The sequence below is a fragment of the Arachis ipaensis genome, chromosome B6 (genome assembly GCF_059453495.1).
Source record: "Arachis ipaensis isolate K30076 ecotype BB chromosome B6, ASM5945349v1, whole genome shotgun sequence".
Classification (NCBI taxonomy): domain Eukaryota; kingdom Viridiplantae; phylum Streptophyta; class Magnoliopsida; order Fabales; family Fabaceae; genus Arachis; species Arachis ipaensis.
Genome location: NC_142441.1, coordinates 82,661,527 through 82,684,122, shown reverse-complemented (window position 1 = coordinate 82,684,122; position 22,596 = coordinate 82,661,527). Strand labels below are relative to the sequence as shown.

Genomic DNA, 22,596 nt, shown 5'->3' with positions numbered 1-22,596 from the left:
CCAAACATCATCCTAGACCCAAGCGATCTAGTTCCACACCAACCCTTGAAATTAAGCCTTGAGCATGCAACCATCATGGACTTTGATTTAAAATGCCAACCACTGACCATCCCCCTTTTGCTCTTAAAGCCACAAAGAGCTCTAAGTTGCCCATCTGTCTCAAGCAAACCATATTCAAGTGGACTAATTAAGCTTAAAGATGAAAGATTTACCCACTTGAATGAAAGAATGGATGGTGATGGCTTGAGGAGATGTATTTCCAATGACCTTACAAGCTCCACTCCCTTATGTTCTTCTTTGATTACCTCCACCTCCTTACAAACTTCTTCAAATTCAATCCTTTGTTCCTCAATTTCATCCAAATCTTCTCCATCAGTCAAATCATAAATGGGAGGATGAGAGAAATCTACCTCCAATTTGCTTTCTATTTCACCAGGAGAAGGTTCCTCAAGTTCAAAGGATTTACCACCAAGAAGATTTGATGCATGATCTTCATCACCAAGGGAACTCAATTCTTGCTTCATTCCTTCCAAGTTTTCATGAAACAATTGTTTCAGAGGTTGTGCACTCTCCTCCTCAACATCAAATTCAATCTTCTTGGAGGGGTTTTCTATGACTTTAGATTCCCATGGCGGTTCCGCATCTCCTAAGTCTTCAACCACTTCTTCCTCTTCTTCAACCATCATCGGTTCCTCCAATTGTTCTAATACAAAGCAACATTCCTTATTTTCCACCAGAGTTCCCAATATCTCCTTCATACTATGCTCTTCATTTGATTCTCCATATGTGGCCATGGGAGTTTCTTGAGTGCTCAAACATTGGGAAGCTAATCGATTCACCACCTCGTTCAAGGCAGCCGTTAATTCTAGTACCTCCCTTTTCATCTCTTCTTGCCTTTGAAAGAATAGAGTGAGAGAATCATCCATTGGGGCTTGGGATGGATAGGAGGGTTCATTATTTGGGAGGAAGGGTTCATAATAGGAAGGTGGTTTTCCTTGGTGAAAATTTGGAGGTGGTGTATATGAAATTTGTGGTCCTTGGGAGTATTGATGTTGGAATTATGGTGGCTCTATGGATTTTCTTACATAATGGTCACAAGGATGAGGTAAGGGTGATTGGTTATATGATGGATAAGGGTCATAGGAAGGTATTTGGTGAAAAGGGGCTTGTGAGTATGGTTGAGGGCTATGTTGAGGAGGTGGTTCATAGGCATGTGGTGGTGGTTATTGACATGTACAATAAGGACTACCACATCCGTTAGATTGATATGCATTAGGAGTGGAATTATACCTAAACGAAACCGGAGGAGGTTGTTGCCAAGAAGGTTGAGCATATGCTTGAGGCTCCTCCCACCTTTGAGTGTTCCGTCCTTGATGCATGTTCTCATTAAAATTCCCATTTCCTACAATATAGTTGTAACCAAACTCATAGCCAAAAGGGTGAGAATTCATGATAGCAAGAGAAAATAAAAACAAAAACTAGTAACAAATAAAGAAAACAAACTCCTACTACTACCAAAAACTAACAAAGAGGCAAAAAACAAACATATTCACAATATTCACATATATACAATAACCAATAACAAGGCACACATTTGCAATTCTCTGGCAACGGCGCCATTTTGATGAATGAATTTTTGGTGGTATAGAATTTCACAAATGAATTCTCATTGCAAGTATAGTTTCTAAACTAACAAATAATCCTTTCATGCAAAAATTTGTTTGTCACAAGTACAAACCCCAATAAGAATAACCAAAGTATTCAAACCTCGGGTTGTCTCTCAAAGGAATTGCAGGGAAGTGTTCTTGTTATTGGTTATGGAACAAGTATATTTTGGGGTTTTGAATAAGGGACAAAAAATGTAAATAGCAAAAGAAATAAACTAATAACTAAGAAAGCTCTTGGCAAGGAATGAGAATTAGAAGTCCTATCCTCATTATCATTATCAATTGTGATGAGAATTGTCCATTGCTCCACTTAGTCAACCTCTAACTATGAAGGAAAGTCAAGTAGAGATAATCAATTTGAGTCTACAAATCCTAGTCAAATCCTAAGGAAAGACTAGAGTTAGTGCCATTCATATCAATTAGCAATTTCCAATTATCAATCAACAAAAGAGTTTGATAACTCAAGAGTCTCTAATTACCCAACCCAAGCCAAGAGGAGAAGAGTCTACTCTAACATCCTTCTAAGTATTTTGTCAAACACTTGGAAGGCACAAAAGGAAAGCAAGGTAAAATTGCAAAAGATAAATCTACAACAACTAATTGCAAGGAATTAATAACAACAAAGCAAATCAACAATAAAAGAAATCAAACATAAATTGCATTAAAGGAAAATTGAAGAAAAAAGAGTGCATCAACAACAAAGTAAAAAATTACAAGGATTAAAATGCTAAACTAAGAAAGCAAAGGTAGAGGCACAAGGAATTGGAAAGGAAAAGTAAATCAAAGCAAGAATTAAACCTAGATCTAAGAAATCCTAATCTACATCTAACCTAATTCTAGAGAGAAGAGAGAGCTTCTCTCTCTAGAAACTAACTAAAGCATGATGAAAACTAAACTATGTTCTTCCCCCCTCCCCCCCTTTGACTCCTCTTGATTTCTGCATGTAACAAGCTCAGAAAATGAGTTGGATTTGGGTCTAGGAAGCTCAGAAATCGCCCCCAGCGTTTTCACTTTAATGAGGTCACGTGCAAGCTGCAACGCGTACGCGTGGGTCACACGTACGCGTCGCTTGGCATTTTACGTTCCACGTGTACGCGTCATGTCACGCGTACGCATCGCCTGGCGACTTCAAATCCACGCGCGCGCGTCTGCCATGCGTACGTGTCGATGAATGCACTCCCAATCCTTGATTTTCCATGATTTCTCCTCTTTGCATGCTTTTCTCTTCACTCATTTGATCCATTCCTAGCCTTTTCAACCTGAATTCACTAACAAACACATCAAGGCATCTAGTGGAATCAAAGGTGAATGAAAATTAACCAATTAAGGGCCTAAAAAGCATATTTTCACCCTTAAGCACAAATTACGGAGAATATACAAAACCATGCTATATTAGTGAATAAATGAGGGAAAAGGTAATAGAATCCCCAAAATTCAAGATAAGGTGCACCACGAAATAGTGGTGCATCAATGCACTCTTGTTTCCTCTATTTTCCTTTAATGCAATTTATGTTTGATTTCTTTTATTGTTGATTTGCTTTGTTGTTGTTAATTCCTTGCAATTAGTAGTTGTAGAGTTATACTTCTTGTAATTTTACCTTGCTTTCCTTTTGTGCCTTTCAAGTGTTTGACAAAATGCTTGGAAGGATGTTAGAGTAGATTCTTCTCCTCTTGGCTTGGGTTGGGTAATTAGAGACTCTTGAGTTATCAAACTCTTTTGTTGATTGATAATTGGAAATTGCTAATTGATTTGAATGACACTAACTCTAGTCATTCCTTAGGATTTGACTAGGACTTGTGGACTCAAATTGATTATCTCTACTTAATTTTTCTTCATAGTTAGAGGTTGACTAAGTGGAGCAATGGACAATTCTCATCACAATTGATGATGATAATGAGGATAGGACTTCTAATTCTCATTCCTTGCCAAGAGCTTTCTTAGTTATTAGTTTACTTCTTTTTCTATTTACATTTCTTGTCCCTTATTCAAAACCCAAAATATACTTATTCCATAACCAATAACAAGAACACTTCCCTGCAATTCCTTTGAGAGATGACCTGAGGTTTGAATACTTCGGTTATTTTTATTGGGGTTTGTACTTGTGACAAACAATTTTTTGCATGAGAGGATTATTTGTTGGTTTAGAAACTATACTTGCAACAACAATTCATTTGTGAAATTCTATACCACCAAAAATTCATTCATCAAAATGGTGCCGTTGCCGGGAAATTGCAAATGTGCACTTGTTATTGGTTATTGTATATATGTGCATATGTGAATATGTTTTCCTTTTATCTCTTTGTTAGTTTTTGCTAGTTTTAGGATTTAGTTTTCTTTGTTTCTTATTTGATTTTGTTTTCATTTGCTCTTGCTATCATGAATTCTCACACTTTTGGCTATGAGTTTGGTTACAACTATGTTGTAGGAAATGGGAATTTCAATGAGAACATGCATTAAGGATGGAACACTCAAAGGTGGGAGGAGCCTCAAGCATATGCTCAACCTTCTTGGCAACAACCTCATCCGGTTTCGTATAGGTATAATTCCACTCCTAATGCATATCAATCTAACAGATGTGTGATGAGCGGATAATTTATACGCTTTTTGGCATTGTTTTTAGTATGTTTTTAGTAGGATCTGGTTACTTTTAGGGATGTTTTCCTTAGTTTTTATGTTAAATTCACATTTCTGGACTTTACTATGAGTTTGTGTGTTTTTCTGTGATTTCAGGTATTTTCTGGCTGAAATTGAGGGACTTGAGCAGAAATCAGATTCAGAGGTTGAAGAAGGACTGCTGATGCTGTTGGATTCTGACCTCCCTGCACTCAAAGTGGATTTTCTGGAGCTACAGAACTCGAAATGGCGCGCTTCCAATTGCGTTGGAAAGTAGACATCCAGGGCTTTCCAGCAATATATAATAGTCCATACTTTGGCCAAGAATTGACGACGTAAACTGGCGTTCAACGCCAGCCTTCTGCCCAAATCTGGCGTCCAGCGCCAGAAAAGGATCCAAAACCAGAGTTGAACGCCCAAACTGGCACAGAAACTGGCGTTCAACTCCACAAATGGCCTCTGCACGTGGAACACTTAAGCTCAGCCCAAACACACGCCAAGTGGGCCCCGGAAGTGGATTTATGCATCAATTACTTACTCATGTAAACCCTAGTGACTAGTTTATTATAAATAGGACCTTTTACTATTGTATTAGGCGTCTTTTTGACCATCTTTGGACGCCTGGTTCTTAGATCAGAGGGGCTGGCCATCTCGGCCATGCCTGGACCTTTCACTTATGTATTTTCAACGGTAGAGTTTCTACACTCCATAGATTAAGGTGTGGAGCTCTGCTGTTCCTCAAAGATTAATGCAAAGTACTACTGTTTTCTATTCAATTCTTCTTATTTCTCTTCTAAAATATCCATTCGCACCCAAGAACGTGATGAAGGTGATGATTATGTGTGACGCTCATCATCCTTCTCCCTTATGAACGCGTGTCTGACAAACACTTCCGTTCTACATGAATTAAGCTAGAATGAGTATCTCTTAGATCTCCTAACCAGAATCTTCGTGGCGTAAGCTAGAATGATGGCGGCATTCAAGAGAATCTGGAAAGTCTAAACCTTGTCTGTGGTATTCCGAGTAGGATTCAATGATTGAATGACTGTGACGAGCTCCTAACTCGCGATTGCAGGGCGTTAGTGACAGACGCAAAAGGATAGTAAATCCTATTCCAGCATGATCGAGAACCGACAGATGAATAGCCGTGCCGTGACAGGGTGCGTGAGCATATTATTCACTGAGAGGATAAGATGAAGCCATTGACAAGGGTGATGCCTCCAGACGATTAGCCGTGCCGTGACAGGGCATTGGATCATTTTTCCGTGAGATGACCGAAAGTAGCCATTGACAGTGGTGATGTATCACATAAAGCCAGCCATGGAAAGGAGTAAGACTGATGGATGAAGATAGCAGGAAAGCAGAGGTTCAGAGGAACGAAAAGCATCTCCACTCGCTTATCTGAAATTCCTACCAATGATTTACATAAGTATTTCTATCCCTATCTTATTATATTAAATTCGAAAACACCATTATCACTTTATATCTGCCTGACTGAGATTTACAAGGTGACCATAGCTTGCTTCATACCAACAATCTCCGTGGGATTCGACCCTTACTCACGTAAGGTATTACTTGGACGACCCAGTGCACTTGCTGGTTAGTTGTATCGAAGTTGTGACAGACTGTAAAACTAGATCAGAGTATCTGGCCTAAGAAGCCATTACCAGAGATCACAATTTTGTGCACCAAGTTTTTGGCGCCGTTGCCGGGGATTGTTCGAGTTTGGACAACTGACGGTTCATCTTGTTGCTCAGATTGGGTAACTTTCTTTTCGTTTTCTTTTCAAAAATTTTTCAAAAATATTTCTAAAATTTTCTCATCTGTTTTTGAAAAAAAAATAAAAATATTTTAAAAAATTTTATTCAAGATTTTTAAGAATGAATTCTAGTGTTTCATGAAGCATGAGAAGCCTGGCTGGCTGTAAAGCCATGTCTAAATTCTTTTGGACTGAGGCTTCCAAACCATCAGAGGTAAGTTACATACTTGATAAATGATGAGCAGCAATTTGTTATCAAGATCAATATACTCTGGTGTTAAATGCTGAAGCTTGGCTGGCCATTGGCCATGTCTAGTGTTTTGGACTGGAGCTTTCTTTGAAAGCTTGGCTGGCTAGTGAGCCATGTCTAATTTCTGGACTGAAGCTTTAGACTAAGAATGCAAGATTCCTGGAATTCATATTAAAAATTTTGGAATCCTTATTTTTCCTTTTAATTTTCGAAAAATATAAAATAAAAATCCAAAAAAATTAGAAAATCATAAAAATCAAAAATATTTTTTGTTCTTGTTTGAGTCTTGAGTCATATCATAAGTTTGGTGTCACTTGCATATGCATCTTGCATTTTTTTCGAAAATTTCATGCATTCATAGTGTTCTTCATGATCTTCAAGTTGTTCTTGGTAAGTCTTCTTGTTTGATCTTGATGATTTTTTGTTCTGTGTCTTTTCATGTTTTTCTTATGCATTCTTGAATTCTTAGTGCGTAAGCATTAAAGAATTCTAAGTTTGGTGTCTTGCATGATTTCTTTGCATTAAAAATTTTTTCAAAATTGTGTCTATGATGTTCATCTTGACATTCATAGTGTTCTTGGTGTTCATCTTGACATTCATAGCATTCTTGCATGCATTCATTGTTTTGATCTAAAAATTTCATGCATTGCATAATTTTCATGTTTTTCATAAAAATTTCAAAAATCAAAAAAATATCTTTCCCTTTTTCTCTCATCAAATTCGAAAATTTGGATTGACTTTTTCAAAAAAAATTTAAAATCAAGTTGTTCCTTATGAGTCAAATCAAATTTTCAATTTGAAAATCTTATCTTTTTCAAAATCTTTTTCAAAAATCAAATCTTTTTCAAAATTATTAGTTATTTTCGAAAATTCCAAAAATATTTTTCAAAAATCTTTTCCTTATTTTTAATACCAAATTTTCGAAAATAACATAATCAATTAATGTTTTGATTCAAAAATTTGAAGTTTGTTACTTGCTTGTTAAGAAAGATTCAAACTTTAAGTTCTAGAATCATATCTTGTGATTTCATATGAATCAAGTCATTTATTGTGATTTTAAAAATCAAATCTTTTTCAAAAACTAATTTCTATCATATCTTTTCAAAAATATCTTCTTATCTTATCTTTTTCAAAAATATCTTTTCAAAATATCTTTTCTAACCTCCTAACTTCTTATCTTTTCAAAATTTGTTTCAACTAACTAACTAACTTTTTGTTTGTTTCTTAACTTTTTCAAAACCACCTAACTAATTCTCTCTTTCTAGTTTTCGAAAATATCTCCCCCTTTTTCAAAAATTTCTTTTTAATTAACTAATTATTTTTATTTTTATTTTTATTTCAAAAAAATTTTCGAAAAATACTAACAAATTTTCAAAAACCAATTTTCAAAAATCACTAACTCCTTTTCAAAATAATTTTCGAAAATTATACCTCCCCCATCCTATTCTATTTATTCATTCATATCCTAACATCTCATCTCACATCTCTTCCATTCTCACAGTTGTGTTTCTTCCATTATATTACATTCTTTGTCTCCCCCTTTTCTTCCACTCACAAAGGGATCCCTATACTGTGGTATAAAGGATCTCTATTATTATTATCATTTTTTTGTCCATTCTTCCTTGTCATATGAGCAGGAGAAAGGATAAGAACATTCTTGTGGAAGCAGATCCAGAACCTGAAAGGACTCTGAAGAGAAAATTAAGAGAAGCTAAAATACAACAATCCAGAGATAACCTTTCAGAAATTTTCGAACAAGCAGAGGAGATGGCAGCCGAAAATAATAATAATGTAAGGAAGATGCTTGGTGACTTCACTGCACCTAATTCCAATTTACATGGAAGAAGCATCTCCATTCCTGCCATTGGAGCAAACAACTTTGAGCTGAAACCTCAATTAGTTTCTCTGATGCAGCAGAACTGCAAGTTTCATGGACTTCCATCTGAAGATCCTTTTCAGTTCTTAACTGAATTCTTGCAGATATGTGATACTGTTAAGACTAATGGAGTAGATCCTGAAGTCTACAGGCTCATGCTTTTCCCTTTTGCTGTAAGAGACAGAGCTAGATTATGGTTGGATTCTCAACCCAAAGACAGCCTGAACTCTTGGGATAAGCTGGTCACGGCTTTCTTAGCCAAGTACTTTCCTCCTCAAAAGCTGAGCAAGCTTAGAGCTGATGTTCAAACCTTCAGACAGAAAGAAGGTGAATCCCTCTATGAAGCTTGGGAAAGATACAAACAGTTGACCAAAAAGTGTCCTTCTGACATGCTTTCAGAATGGACCATCCTGGATATATTCTATGATGGTTTATCTGAGCTATCAAAGATGTCACTGGACACTTCTGCAGGTGGATCCATTCACCTAAAGAAAACACCTGCAAAAGCTCAAGAACTCATTGACATGGTTGCTAATAACCAGTTCATGTACACTTCTGAAAGGAATCCTGTGAATAATGGGACGCTTATGAAGAAGGGAGTTCTTGAGTTGATACTCTGAATGCCATTTTGGCTCAGAACAAAATATTGACTTAGCAAGTCAATATGATTTCTCAGAGTCTGCATGGAATGCAAGCTGCATCCAACAGTACTCAAGAGGCATCTTCTGAAGAAGAAGACTATGATCCTGAGAACCCTGCAATAGCAGAGGTTAATTACTTAGGTGAACCTTATGGAAACACCTATAACTCAACATGGAGAAATCATCCAAATTTCTCATGGAAGGATCAAAAGCCTCAACAAGGCTTTAATAATGGTGGAAGAAACAGGTTTAGCAATAGCAAGCCTTTTCCATCATCAACTCAGCAACAGACAGAGAAATCTGAACAAAATGCTTCTAATTTAGCAAATCTAGTCTCTGATCTATCTAAGGCCACTGTAAGTTTCATGAATGAAACAAGATCTTCCATTAGAAATCTGGAAGCACAAGTGGGCCAGCTGAGTAAAAGGATCACTGAAATCCCTCCTAGTACTCTCCCAAGCAATACAGAAGAGAACCCAAAAGGAGAGTGCAAGGCCATTGACATAAGCGCCATGGCCGAACCTCTGAGGAGAGGAGAGGACGTGAATCCCAAGGAGGAGGACCTCCTGGGACATCCAGTGATCAATAAGGAGCTTCCCTCTGAGGAACCAAAGGACTCTGAGGCTCATCTAGAGACCATAGAGATTCCATTGAACCTCCTTATGCCCTTCATGAGCTCTGATGAGTATTCCTCTTCTGATGAGAATGAGGATGTCACTGAAGAGCAAACTGCCAAGTTTCTTGGTGCAATCATGAAGCTGAATGCCAAATTATTTGGCATTGATGCTTGGGAAGTTGAACCTCCCTTGTTCATCAATGAACTAAGTGATCTGGATCAACTGACATTGCCTCAGAAGAGACAGGATCCTGGAAAGTTCATAATCCCTTGTACCATAGGCACCATGATCTTTAAGGCTCTGTGTGACCTTGGTTCAGGGATAAACCTCATGCCCCTCTCTGTAATAGAGAAACTGGGAATCTATGGGGTGCAAGCTGCTAAAATCTCATTAGAGATGGCAGACAGCTCAAGAAAACAGGCATATGGACAAGTAGAGGACGTTTTAGTAAAGGTTGAGGGCCTTTACATCCCTGCTGATTTCATAGTCCTGGATACTGGAAAGGAAGAGGATGAATCCATCATCCTAGGAAGACCTTTCCTGGCCACAGCAAGAGCTGTGATTGATGTTGACAGAGGTGAAATATTCCTTCAATGGAATGAGAACTCCCTTGTATTCAAAACTCAAGGATCTCCCTCTGCAACCATGGAGAGGAAGCAGGAAAAGCTTCTCTCTCAGCAGAGTCAACCAGAGCCCCCATAGTCAAACTCTAAGTTTGGTGTTGGGAGGCCACAACCAAACTCTAAGTTTGGTGTTGAACTCCCATATCCAAACTCTAAGTTTGGTGTTGGAGAGTCTCAACAAAGCTCTGCACATCTGTGAGGCTCCATGAGAGCCCACTGTCAAGCTATTGACATTAAAGAAGCGCTTGTTGGGAGGCAACCCAATGTTTATCTAATTCTTATTTTTATTGTTTTTCATGTTTTCTTAGGTTCATGATCATGTGGAGTCACAAAATAAATAAAAAAATCAAAAATGGAATAAAAAACGGCAGAAGAAAAATCACACCCTGGAGGAGCATCTGTCTGGCGTTCAAACACCAGAACAGAGCATAGTTCTGGCGCTGAACGCCCAGAATGGGAGCATCCTGGCGCTGAACGCCCAGAACAAGCATGGTTCTGGCGTTCAACGCCAGAAATGGCAGCAAAGGGGCGTTGAACGCCCAAAATGGGCACCAACCTGGCGCTGAACGCCCAGAGTTGTGTGCAAGGGCATTTTGCATGCCTAAATTGGTGCAGGGATGTAAATGCCTTGACACCTCAAGATCTGTGGACCTCACAGGATCACCTCAGGATCTGTGGACTCCACAGGATCCCCACCTACCTCCACTCACTCTCTTCTCTCTTCTCAATCATCCTCTATTCCCAATAAACACTCTTCCCTATTAACTCTTTACCACTCACATCCATACACCCACTACCTTCAAAAATTCAACATCTCTCTCCCACCCAATCCCACCCATATGGCCGAATACCACTCCCATCCATCTCCTCCATATCTTCTTCTTATTCTTCTATTCTTTCTTCTTTTGCTCGAGGGCGAGCAACATTCTAAGTTTGGTGTGGTAAAAAGCATAGCTTTTTTGTTTTTTTCCATAACCATTGATGGCACCTAAGGCCAGAGAAACCTCTAGAAAGAGGAAAGGGAAGACAAAAGCTTCCATCAAGGGTCTATAGCTCAGTGGTAGAACATTTGACTGCAAATCAAGAGATCCCTGAGATACCTCAGGGGATACATTTTCTTCCACACAATTATTGGAAGCAACTAAGGGTGGAACATCAAGAGCACTCCATTATCCTTCATGAAATCAGAGAAGATCTAAAAGCAATGAAGGAGGAGCAGCCAAGTCAAGGAAGAGACATAGAAGAGCTCAAGGATATCACTAAGGTGGACTCATTCCTTGTTCTTACTTTCTCTGTTTTTCATTTTCTATGTTATGTGCTTATCTATGTTTGTGTCTTCATTACATGATCATTAGTAGTTAGTAACTTTGTCTTAAAGTTATGAATGTCCTATGAATCCATCACCTCTCTTAAATGAAAAATGTTTTAATTCAAAAGAACAAGAAGTACATGAGTTTTGAATTTATCCTTGAACTTAGTTTAATTATATTGATGTGGTGACAATGCTTCTTGTTTTCTGAATGTATGCTCGAACAGTGCATATGTCTTTTGAAGTTGTTGTTTAAGAATGTTAAATATGTTGGCTCTTTAAAGAATGATGACTAGGAGACATGTTATTTGATAATCTGAAAAATCATAAAAATGATTCTTGAAGCAAGAAAAAGCAGCAAAAAACAAAGCTTGCAAAAAAAAAAAAAAAAAAAAAGAAAGGGGCGAAAAAAATAGAAAAAAAAAATAGAAAGAAAAAGAAAAGGCAAGCAGAAAAAGCCAAAGCTCTTAAAACCAAAAGGCAAGGGCAATTAAAAAGGATCCCAAGGCTTTGAGCATCAGTGGATAGGAGGGCCTAAAGGAATAAAATCCTGGTCTAAGCGGCTAAACCAAGCTGTCCCTAACCATGTGCTTGTGGCGTGTAGGTGTCAAGTGAAAACTTGAGACTGAGCGGTTAAAGTCAAGGTCCAAAGCAAAAAAAAGAGTGTGCTTAAGAACCCTGGACACCTCTAATTGGGGACTTTAGCAAAGCTGAGTCACAATCTGAAAAGGTTCACCCAATTATGTGTCTGTGGCATTTATGTATCTGGTGGTAATACTGGAAAACAAAGTGCTTAGGGCCACGGCCAAGACTCATAAAGAAGCTGTGTTCAAGAATCATCATACTGAACTAGGAGAGTCAATAACACTATTCGAAATCTGAAGTTCCTATAGATGCCAATCATTCTGAACCTCAATGGATAAAGTGAGATGCCAAAACTATTCAAGAGGCAAAAAGCTATAAGTCCCGCTCATATGATTGAAGCTCTGTTTCATTGATAGTTTGGAATTTATAGTATATTCTCTTCTTTTTTATCCTATTTGATTTTCAGTTGCTTGGGGACAAGCAACAATTTAAGTTTGGTGTTGTGATGAGCGGATAATTTATACGCTTTTTGGCATTGTTTTTAGTATGTTTTTAGTAGGATCTGGTTACTTTTAGGGATGTTTTCCTTAGTTTTTATGTTAAATTCACATTTCTGGACTTTACTATGAGTTTGTGTGTTTTTCTGTGATTTCAGGTATTTTCTGGCTGAAATTGAGGGACTTGAGCAGAAATCAGATTCAGAGGTTGAAGAAGGACTGCTGATGCTGTTGGATTCTGACCTCCCTGCACTCAAAGTGGATTTTCTGGAGCTACAGAACTCGAAATGGCGCGCTTCCAATTGCGTTGGAAAGTAGATATCCAGGGCTTTCCAGAAATATATAATAGTCCATACTTTGGCCAAGAATTGACGACGTAAACTGGCGTTCAACGCCAGCCTTCTGCCCAAATCTGGCGTCCAGCGCCAGAAAAGGATCCAAAACCAGAGTTGAACGCCCAAACTGGCACAGAAACTGGCGTTCAACTCCACAAATGGCCTCTGCACGTGAAACACTTAAGCTCAGCCCAAACACACACCAAGTGGGCCCCGGAAGTGGATTTATGCATCAATTACTTACTCATGTAAACCCTAGTGACTAGTTTATTATAAATAGGACCTTTTACTATTGTATTAGGCGTCTTTTTGACCATCTTTGGACGCCTGGTTCTTAGATCAGAGGGGCTGGCCATCTCGGCCATGCCTGGACCTTTCACTTATGTATTTTCAGCGGTAGAGTTTCTACACTCCATAGATTAAGGTGTGGAGCTCTGCTGTTCCTCAAAGATTAATGCAAAGTACTACTGTTTTCTATTCAATTCTTCTTATTTCTCTTCTAAGATATCCATTCGCACCCAAGAACGTGATGAAGGTGATGATTATGTGTGACGCTCATCATCCTTCTCCCTTATGAACGCGTGTCTGACAAACACTTCCGTTCTACATGAATTAAGCTAGAATGAGTATCTCTTAGATCTCCTAACCAGAATCTTCGTGGCGTAAGCTAGAATGATGGCGGCATTCAAGAGAATCCGGAAAGTCTAAACCTTGTCTGTGGTATTCCGAGTAGGATTCAATGATTGAATGACTGTGACGAGCTCCTAACTCGCGATTGCAGGGCGTTAGTGACAGACGCAAAAGGATAGTAAATCCTATTCCAGCATGATCGAGAACCGACAGATGAATAGCCGTGTCGTGACAGGGTGCGTGAGCATATTATTCACTGAGAGGATAAGATGAAGCCATTGACAAGGGTGATGCCTCCAGACGATTAGCCGTGCTGTGACAGGGCATTGGATCATTTTTCCGTGAGATGACCGAAAGTAGCCATTGACAGTGGTGATGTATCACATAAAGCCAGCCATGGAAAGGAGTAAGACTGATTGGATGAAGATAGCAAGAAAGCAGAGGTTCAGAGGAACGAAAAGCATCTCCACTCGCTTATCTGAAATTCCTACCAATGATTTACATAAGTATTTCTATCCCTATCTTATTATATTAAATTCGAAAACACCATTATCACTTTATATCTGCCTGACTGAGATTTACAAGGTGACCATAGCTTGCTTTATACCAACAATCTCCGTGGGATTCGACCCTTACTCACGTAAGGTATTACTTGGACGACCCAGTGCACTTGCTGGTTAGTTGTATCGAAGTTGTGACAGACTGTAAAACTAGATCAGAGTATCTGGCCTAAGAAGCCATTACCAGAGATCACAATTTCGTGCACCAATGTGGTAGTCCTTATTGTACGTGTCAACAACCACCACCACATGCCTATGAACCACCTCCTCAACATAGCCCTCAACCATACTCACAAGCCCCTTTTCACCAAATACCTTCCTATGACCCTTATCCATCTTATAACCAATTACCCTGACTTCATCCTTGTAACCATTATGTAAGAAAATCCATAGAGCCACCACAATTCCAACATCAATACTCCCAAGGACCACAAATTTCATATACACCACCTCCACATTTTCACCAAGAAGAACCACCTTCCTATTATGAACCCTTCCTCCCAAATAATGAACCCTCCTATCCAGCCCAAGCGCCAACGGATGAATCTCTCACTCTATTCCTTCAAAGGCAAGAAGAGATGAAAAGGGAAGTACTAGAATTCACGGCCGCCTTAAACGAGGTGGTGAATCGATTAGCTTCCCAATGTTTGAGCACTCAAGGAACTCCCATGGCCACATGTGGAGAATCAAGTGAAGAGCATAGCATGAAGGATAGATTGGGAACTCCGGTGGAGAATGAGGAATGTTGCTTTGTATTTGAACAATTGGAGGAACCGATGATGGTTGAAAAAGAGGAAGAAGTGGTTGAAGACTTAGGAGATGCGGAACCGCCATGGGAATCTAAAGTCATAGAAAACCCCTCCAAAAGATTGAATTTGATGTTGAGGAGGAGAGTGTACAACCTCCGAAACAGTTGTTTCATGAAAACTTGGAAGGAATGAAGCAAGAATTGAGTTCTCTTGGTGATGAAGATCATGCATCAAACCTTCTTGGTGGTAAATCCTTTGAACTTGAGGAACCTTCTCCTGGTGAAATAGAAAGCAAATTGGAGGTAGATTTCTCTCATCCTCCCATTTATAATTTGAGTGATGGAGAAGAGTTAGATGAAATTGAGGAACAAAGGATTGAATTTGAAGAAGTTTGTAAGGAGGTGGAGGTAATCAAAGAAGAACATAAGGGAGTGGAGCTTGTAAGGTCATTGGAAATACCTCTCCCCAAGCCATCACCATCCATTCTTTCATTCAAGTGGGTAAATCTTTCATCTCTAAGCTTAATTAGTCCACTTGAATATGGTTTGCTTGAGACGGATGGGAAACTTAGAGCTTTCTGTGGCTTTAAGAGCAAAAGGGAGATGGTTAGTTGCTGGCATTTTAAATCAAAGTTCGTGATGGTTGCATGCTCAAGGCTTAAAAGCAAGGGTTGGTGTAGAACTAGATCGCTTGAGTCTAGGATGATGTTTGGTCGCTTTAGTGAGAATTCATCTTGCTTGCCACCCGGATGGACTAATGATGATCAATTTAAAAACGGGTGTCAAAACAAAGTATGGAATCTCGGATCGCACAAGGATAATCAATTTTGCGAGCTCATGGTTTGTGAAGAACTCCATCAAGACTTGGAGATTAATTTTGAAGAATGGGGCTTATTGGAGACTCAAGCATTGGTGGATGTTCAAGGAAGAGTTCAAGCACAAGCCACCTTGATGAGGAGCTCCTCATAAGTCCAACTTAAGGACAATAAATAAAAGTGCTAGGTGGGAGACACCCCACCATGGTGACATCTTTCCTTTTTCTCTTTTGTAAATATTGGTTAAATTAGTTAAATTTCATATTTTGATTAGTTTGTTGAGTTTATTTGGTAGTCTAATATGTTAAATAAGGTTTTATGGTGTTTTGGTAGTTGTTTGGAGGTTTGGAATGCTTGGTTTGGTGCAAAAACATGGAAAAATTTTGAAAAATAGAGCACCACCAACGCGTACGCGTGCTCCACGCGTACGCGTGACTTCAACCTTTTTGACCATCCACGCCCACACGTCACCCACGCGTACGCGTGGATTCAAAATTTCCACCTCCATACAAAATCCAGAGAGTTGTGCCTACTTTGTGCCAACTTTGTGCGCGAGGCACAAGCCTACCTACGCGTACACGTCACCTCACGCGTACGCGTCGCTCTCTGAATAAGCCGTCACGCGTACGCGTGACCCACGCGTACACGTCGCTCCCATTTCACCACCCCACACGCACGCGTCACCTCACGCATTCGCGTGGATCGCTCTTCTTCACCACTCTTCTTTTCTTTTCTTCTTTCCATTTCTTTCCTTCTTTTCTCTTCTCTTCTTTTCATTTCCTTCTTCACCCATCGTCCAACCCTACCAAACAACATTAACCATTAGTTAGTTTAGTTAGTTTAAAATTTAGTTAGTTTTATTTTTGGTTTACTTTTTTATTTTTTATTATAAGTGTTGGATTATTAATTTTGTTTACTTTTTATTGTTGCTGATTGTTGATGCGATGTTAGTTTAACATCATTGTTGTTAATTTTCATTGTTGGATTTTCTTGTTGAGGTTACAATGTATTACTTGGTTTTGAATTTTTCATGCTTAACCTTTGTGAGCACCAAGTACATGAGAATTGCCTTCAAGCATGTTAAATCTTTTTGAATTGCATGATTTGGCCACCATGTGATTTGAACCCTTTTCTTTGATTAGGCAATTTCTAGATGGATATTGTGCATTTACCTTAATGTATTGTATTTTGTGATCATATGCATCCATATGTTTTTGGCTTGAATGCTTTCATGCTTCTTTATTGCTTGTTTGGTTGTCTTGACCTACAAGTTTAGAGCATCTCAAGCACATTAGGATGAGTGAAGTGCATGTTCCTTTTTAGTAATTGTGACATAGCTCTCTATGATAGTGTGTGTGTTCTAGACTGCATGCATCTTAGAACTCACACACTTGTTTCATTAATGTCACACTAATTCACTCATTTCATTCTAGTGATTATTACCTCATTCCAACAATGTATGCTTCCTTGCTCTTGTATTTACTTTTCTTACTATCATGCCTTCTATTTTTAGGATGAGTCATTAGAAGATAAAATGGAAGCGGAAGAAAGAACACGTAGCAGCCGGTTGACCTACAAGCTGAAGGTGGAAACTCGGAAAGTCGTCGTACCCCCGTGCTCATCTTTGAATGCACCGAGGACGGTGCAAACTTTTAAGTGTGGGGAGGTCATCCGACCAGTCGGCACTTTTGGGTGACAAATTTCTAATCCCAATACTTTTGCATTTCATTTTAGGTCTTTTAGGCTTTTTTGTTGCATTTTTTTATTTTGCATATATATATTTTTCTTATTTTGCATATACATACATAAAGCTTAGTCAAAATAATGAAATTTTTCAAGAATTTTATCTATCGGGCACCCCAATTGATTTGAGTAAAAATTTTTCATCGAACTTGCTTGAACTATATATTGTGGATCATGTTTTTGAGCTAAGAACACAAGCATGTGAGATTTGAGCCTAATTGTGTGGTTACATCATATAACCACTAATCTTCCTTCTTGTGTGCATTATTCTATTTATTTGATTGTAATCTTTGATTTGTTTGATTCTTTATGTCCGCTATTTTGTGTATATATGTATTTATATGTTTGAGGTTATTGTTTCATTTAGCTCACTTACCCAAATAGCCTTACCTTTTATCAACCATTGTTAGCCAATTTTGAGCCTACTATTGACCCACTTTGTTCTTAATATTAGCACATTACAAGCCTTGAAGCGAAAAATAATAAATGTCCTTTATTTGGATCTTTGATTAGCTTAGGTTAGTGAGTGTGTATCATTCAAGTGTGTGGAAACTTGGGACATTGGTTGAGAAAAAGGTGTGTTTTGTATTTTCATTGAAGATCTTGGGAAAGGGGTACATACTCATGTGTTAATTAAATGTAAAACCATATGTATTGATACTTTTGTATATATATTTTAGTTTGAAAAGAAAAAAAATTAGAAAATAAAAAAAGAAAAAATATATATAAAAAATAGAAAAAGAAAGAAAAAGAAAAGTAATAAAAAGGGGACAAAATGGCCCAAAGTAAAGCTCAATAACAATCAATGTATATGAGTTTTGATCAAGAAAAGAATGCATGAGTGTGTGAAAAAGTGAAGAATGGGTAGTTAGGTTAGCTTTGAAATTGTATAGGTTGTTATATAGGTTAGGTGGGAAGTTTAAGTTAATCAAAGATTCAAATTTCTGGTCCACTTAACCATATGCATCCTTACCTTGACCCTAGCCCCATTACAACCCATGGAAAAGACCTCATGATATTTGTATGCATGCATGAAATAATTGTTGATTGTTAGATGAAAAACAAATCTTAGAAAGCATGATTAGAGGAGAATTGAGTGAATCAACCCTATACACTTGACCGATTAGAGCGGATACACATCCGGTGAGGGTTTGATTGCTCAATTACATGTTCTCACCTATGATCATCACTTTTCTTGCAAGTTTGCAAAATCTTCAATAAATCAATTAAATTGTGGGTTTGGCTTGGTTGTTAATACCTTTAGCCCTCATGCTTATATATGCTTTCTTGGAAGTTGATTTATTTTGACCAAGCAATTGCATTTATTTAGGTACTTGCATTTAGATAGTTTGCATTTAGGTAGTTTACATTGAATAAATGTTAATACCCTTTGTCTCTTTCTTGGTCTAGCATGAGGACATGCTTGGTTTAAGTGTGGGGAGATTTGATGCACCACTATTTCGTGGTACATTTAGTGCTTAATTTAGGTGGATTTCATCCATTATTCCCACATTTATTCAATGAAATAGCATGGTTTCATGATTTTCTCCTAATTTGTGCTTAAGTATGAAAACATGCTTTTTAGGCCCTTAATTGGTTAATTTTAATTCACCTTTGATTCCACTAGATGCCTTGATGTGTTTGTTAGTGAATTCAGGTTCAAAAGACTAGGAATGGATCAAAGGAATGAAGAGAAAAGTACGCAAAGTGGTGAAATCATTGAAATCAAGGATTGGGAGTGCATTCATCGACGCGCACGCGTGGCTTACTGATAAACCCTGATTTTGTGGTTTATCTTGTGCTTATTTTGGGGGATTTTATCACCTTTTCTCACATTTATTCAATGAAATAGCATGGTTTTGTAATTCTCCCTTGAATTATGCTTAAATGTGAAAACATGCTTTTTAGGCCCTAAAATTGGTGATTTTAATTCACTTTAATTCCATTCGATGCCTTGATATATTTTTTGAGTAATTTCATTTTCATAAGGCAAGTATTGGATGGAAAAAGTGAGGAGAAAAGCATGTAAAGTGGGAGAACTCATGAAGAAATGAAGGAACCGTAAAGCTGTCAAGCCTGACCTCTTCGCACTCAAACAACCATAACTTAAGCTATAGAGGTCCAAATGAGGCGGTTCTAGTTGCGTTGGAAAGCTAACATCCGGGGCTTCGAAATGATATAAATTTTGCCATATGTTGCTTCGCGTTCAGGGGCGCGCACGTGCACTTTGCGCGCGCGTGCCGATGCTGTCCGTGGCCCACTTTAATGAAATCGCCCCCAGCGATTTTGCAGCTTTTTTTGGGCCCAATCCAACCCATTTCTGATGCTATTGAATCCAAGGATTGAAGGGGGAAGGAACCAAGTAGTCATAGTTTTAGTTTTCATCATGTTTTAGGGTAGAATTCTAGAGAGAGAAGCTCTCTCTTCTCTCTAGAATTTAGGGTAGTTTAGGTTTAATTTTCTTAAATCCAACATTTAATTCTTGTTTTGATTTAGCTTTCCTTTTAATTTCTTGTTGCGACTACTCTAATCTTCTTAGTTTCTCTTGTTCATTTCCTTTATTTTGTTACTTTTATGTTGATGAACCCTTGTTGGATTTCCATTTACTTTTAATGCAATTTAATGTTTGATGTCTTTTTATTGATGAATTGAGTTGTTGATTTACTTTTCTTGCAAATTGCAGTTGGTAGATTTTATCATTCTTGCACTTTTATTATGCTTTCTTTTTATGCCTTCCAAATGTTTGATAAAATGCTTGGAAGGATGTTAGAGTAGATTTTGAGCAATCTTGGCTTGGAAAGAGTGATTGGGTTATCTTAAGTCATGAAAACCCAACTTATGTTGGTGATCTAGAGTTGTTAGCTAGTATTGTTTCCATTAACACTAACCTTTTGCTAATTAAATTAGTGAGTTGATTAGGACTTTTGGAATATTGTTTCCATTGACGCTAATCTTTTGCTATTTTAATTAGTAAGTTGGTTAGGACTTTTGGATTGAGATTAGCTTGTCGTTAGACTTTCTCCCTATTTGTTGGAGATGACGTAATGAGATAAATTCTTGTTTATATTTGTGACATGATTAATTAGTCTTGTTTGACATTCTCCCGATGTGTGAGTTAACTAAATAAGATGAATTAATCATGCATGACTAGGATAGAAAGCCTATGATCTCAATCCATTGCCATGAATGTCTCTCTTTATTACTTGCTTTCTTTAATTGCTCTCTTTACTTTTCTTGCCATTTATTTTCTTGTCCTCTTATCAACCAAACCCCCCCTTGCATCTTCATAGCCAATAATTAACCACTTCATTGTAACTCTTTGTGAGACGACCCGGAGTCTAAATACTTCGGTTATTTTTCATTGGGGTTTGTTACTTGTGACAACCTAAATTTTTGCATGAAAGGATTATTGATTGGTTTGGAAACTATACTTTACAACGAGACTTCATTTGTTAAATTCTAAACCGTCAAGAGTCCGCTCATCAAAATGGCGCCGTTGCCGGGGAGTTGCAATGGTGTTATGTTATTGGTTATTGTATATATGTGAATATCGTGAATAGCTTGATTTTTGGATTGCTTGTTAGTTTTTGCTAGTTTTAGGACTTTGTTTCATTATTTCTTGTTAGATTTTGTTTCTTATTTTCACTTTTCACTATGAATTCTCACCTTTGCTATGAGTTTGGTTCTAATTGTGTTGTAGGAAATGTGAACTTCAATGATGACACTCATTATGGATGGAACCAACAAAGATGGGAGGAGCCTCAAGGAATTGATCACTCTTATTGGCAAAAACCTCCGGATACTTATAGGTATAATTACCATCCTAATACATGTCAATTCAATGGCTATGGTGACTCCTTTTGTTATAATCAAGCACCACCACCATATGCTTATGATTCTTATCCTCAACATGAACCTCAACCCTACTCACAAGCCCCTTTTCACCAAACACCTCCATATGACCCCAACCCATATCCACCATACCAACCACCTTGTGAACCATATGAACCATATGAAGAACCACCCCAATTCCACCACCAATACCCTCAAGAACCACCACCTCACTATCCTTACCAAGATGAATCACCTCCCATGTATGATAACTTTCAACCACATAATGAATTTCCCTTTCCACCACAACCCTCCAAGGAAGAACACCCACATCCATCCATCCAAGAGTCAATGGATCGTCTCAAGGAAGAAATGGATCGGCTTCAAGCAATAATCCATCAAAAGGAGCAAGAGGAAGCCCAAAGGAGAAATTATGAAGCTATTGAGGCTAACCTTGCCAAAATTAAAGCCAACTTGGACTCATGGGACTCATGTAACAAGCAAAGCATCTCCACGGATGAGTGTGAGAAATCAACCGAAGAAAGGAGCATGAAGGAGATTTTAGAATCTCAACATGAGGACAAGGAGATGGGGTATGTCTTACAACAAGTGGAGAAGGGAGAGATTGTTAAAGAAGAAGAAGTGGTTGAAGAGTTAGAGAAAGTTGAACAAGAGGTGAATTTCAAACTTGAGAGCACTTCCACACCAGGTGACATTATTGATGATTTTGTGGAAGTTGTTGAACCTTCTTCCAATGAGCTTGAATTTGATGTTGAGGAGGATAATGCGCAACCTCCAAGTCATAGTATGAATGATAAAAGATTGGAAGAGGGTGATCAAGAGGCAAGCTCCACCAATGAAGAATGTGTGGAAGAAGTTGGTGGGCAAAGAATTGAAGTTGAAAAAGCTTGCCAAGAGGTGGAGGTAGTCAAAGAAGAGCACAAGGAAATGGAACTTACAAGACCATTGGAGATGTCCCTTCCTAAGTCACCATCCAACATAACATTCAAGTGGGTAAAATCCTTATCTCTAATCTTTACTTTTCCACTTGAGTATGGTTTGATTGAGACGGATGGGCAACTTAGAGCTCTTTGTGGGGTTAAGAGCAAAAGGAAATTGAGTAGTGGGTGGAAATGCCAATCAAGGTTCCTTATGGTTGGAAACTCAAAGTCTAAGTGCAATGGTTGGTATAATTCTCAACTAAAGGGGTCTAGGAAGATGCTTTGGTGTTCCCTTGAGAATTTGGATCACTTCTCACCCAATTAGAATTATGATGATCAACTTGAAGATGGGTGTAGAAACAAGATTTGGGATCCGGGAATATGTGAAGACCAATTTTGGAAGCCCTTAGCTTGTGTGGAACTTCATCAAAGCTTGGTGCCATTGATCTTGAATCTTGGAGCTTACTTGAAGTCTAAGCATTGGTGGAAGTTCCAAGATGAATTCAAGCACAAGCCACCATAACAAGGAGCTTCCCAAATGTCCAACTTAAGGAC

The 22,596-nt window shown here is 38.2% G+C and overlaps 1 non-coding gene across 1 annotated transcript; it reads right to left on the bottom strand.

Annotated features, from left to right (window-relative positions):
* Positions 1-8,453: 8,453 nt before the first annotated feature.
* On the bottom strand, positions 8,454-8,561 carry LOC148561539 (small nucleolar RNA R71). Its single transcript, XR_015887344.1, has one exon. It is a non-coding gene; the product is annotated as a small nucleolar RNA R71 (small nucleolar RNA).
* Between the last annotated feature and the right edge of the window lie 14,035 nt (positions 8,562-22,596).